Genomic DNA, 2,500 nt, shown 5'->3' with positions numbered 1-2,500 from the left:
GGCAGCACCGTCCCTGCTATACGAAAGCCCCATCCAGCCCTGTGCCACCCGGGGGGTTCCAGGGTGCTGAGATGGCTGACATTTTGCTCCGCTCACGACGGTCGCCGCGGCACACAAGAACAGCCCAAAAACAGGCCAAAACAGCCCAAAAACGGGCCAAAACTGGCCATTTTTGGCTGCGCGAGCGAGCAGCGAGCGGCGGACAGCGAGCGAAGCGAGAGGCAGCACCGTCCCTGCTATACGAAAGCCCCATCCAGCCCTGTGCCACCCGGGGGGTTCCAGGGTGCTGAGATGGCTGACGTTTTGCTCCGCTCACGACGGTCGCCGCGGCACGCAAGAACAGGCCAAAAACTGGCCAAAACAGCCCAAAAACGGGCCAAAACTGGCCATTTTTTGCTGCGCGAGCGAGCGGAGAGCGGCGAACAGCGAGCGAAGCGCGAGGCAGCACCGTCCCTGCTATACGAAAGCCCCATCCAGCCCTGTGCCACCCGGGGGGTTCCAGGGTGCTGAGATGGCTGACATTTTGCTCCGCTCACGACGGTCACCGCGCCACACAAGAACAGCCCAAAAACAGGCCAAAACAGCCCAAAAACGGGCCAAAACTGGCCATTTTTGGCTGCGCGAGCGAGCGGCGAGCGGCGAACAGCGAGCGAAGCGAGAGGCAGCACCGTCCCTGCTATACGAAAGCCCCATCCAGCCCTGTGCCACCCGGGGGGTTCCAGGGTGCTGAGATGGCTGACGTTTTGCTCCGCTCACGACGGTCACCGCACCACGCAAGAACAGGCCAAAAACTGGCCAAAACAGCCCAAAAACGGGCCAAAACTGGCCATTTTTGGCTGCGCGAGCGAGCGGCGAGCGGCGAACAGCGAGCGAAGCGAGAGGCAGCACCGTCCCTGCTATACGAAAGCCCCATCCAGCCCTGTGCCACCCGGGGGGTTCCAGGGTGCTGAGATGGCTGACGTTTTGCTCCGCTCTCGACGGTCACCGCGCAATGCAAGAACAGGCCAAAAACTGGCCAAAACGGCCCAAAAACGGGCCAAAACTGGCCATTTTTGGCTGCGCGAGCGGCGAGCGGCGGACAGCGAGCGAAGCGAGAGGCAGCACCGTCCCTGCTATACGAAAGCCCCATCCAGCCCTGTGCCACCCGGGGGGTTCCAGGGTGCTGAGATGGCTGACGTTTTGCTCCGCTCTCGACGGTCACCGCGCAATGCAAGAACAGGCCAAAAACTGGCCAAAACGGCCCAAAAACGGGCCAAAACTGGCCATTTTTGGCTGCGCGAGCGAGCGGCGAGCGGCGGACAGCGAGCGAAGCGAGAGGCAGCACCGTCCCTGCTATACGAAAGCCCCATCCAGCCCTGTGCCACCCGGGGGGTTCCAGGGTGCTGAGATGGCTGACGTTTTGCTCCGCTCTCGACGGTCACCGCGCAATGCAAGAACAGGCCAAAAACTGGCCAAAACGGCCCAAAAACGGGCCAAAACTGGCCATTTTTGGCTGCACGAGCGAGCGGCGAGCGGCGGACAGCGAGCGAAGCGAGAGGCAGCACCGTCCCTGCTATACGAAAGCCCCATCCAGCCCTGTGCCACCCGGGGGGTTCCAGGGTGCTGAGATGGCTGACGTTTTGCTCCGCTCTCGACGGTCACCGCGCAATGCAAGAACAGGCCAAAAACTGGCCAAAACGGCCCAAAAACGGGCCAAAACTGGCCATTTTTGGCTGCACGAGCGAGCGGCGAGCGGCGGACAGCGAGCGAAGCGAGAGGCAGCACCGTCCCTGCTATACGAAAGCACCATCCAGCCCTGTGCCACCCGGGGGGTTCCAGGGTGCTGAGATGGCTGACGTTTTGCTCCGCTCTCGACGGTCACCGCGCAATGCAAGAACAGGCCAAAAACTGGCCAAAACGGCCCAAAAACGGGCCAAAACTGGCCATTTTTGGCTGCACGAGCGAGCGGCGAGCGGCGGACAGCGAGCGAAGCGAGAGGCAGCACCGTCCCTGCTATACGAAAGCCCCATCCAGCCCTGTGCCACCCGGGGGGTTCCAGGGTGCTGAGATGGCTGACGTTTTGCTCCGCTCTCGACGGTCACCGCGCAATGCAAGAACAGGCCAAAAACTGGCCAAAACGGCCCAAAAACGGGCCAAAACTGGCCATTTTTGGCTGCACGAGCGAGCGGCGAGCGGCGGACAGCGAGCGAAGCGAGAGGCAGCACCGTCCCTGCTATACGAAAGCCCCATCCAGCCCTGTGCCACCCGGGGGGTTCCAGGGTGCTGAGATGGCTGACGTTTTGCTCCGCTCTCGACGGTCACCGCGCAATGCAAGAACAGGCCAAAAACTGGCCAAAACGGCCCAAAAACGGGCCAAAACTGGCCATTTTTGGCTGCGCGAGCGAGCGGCGAGCGGCGGACAGCGAGCGAAGCGAGAGGCAGCACCGTCCCTGCTATATACGAAAGCCCCATCCAGCCCTGTGCCACCCGGGGGGTTCCAGGGTGCTGAGATGGCTGACGT

Source organism: Musa acuminata, unplaced genomic scaffold (genome assembly GCF_036884655.1).
Source record: "Musa acuminata AAA Group cultivar baxijiao unplaced genomic scaffold, Cavendish_Baxijiao_AAA HiC_scaffold_1126, whole genome shotgun sequence".
Classification (NCBI taxonomy): domain Eukaryota; kingdom Viridiplantae; phylum Streptophyta; class Magnoliopsida; order Zingiberales; family Musaceae; genus Musa; species Musa acuminata.
This window is presented reverse-complemented; position numbering follows the sequence as displayed.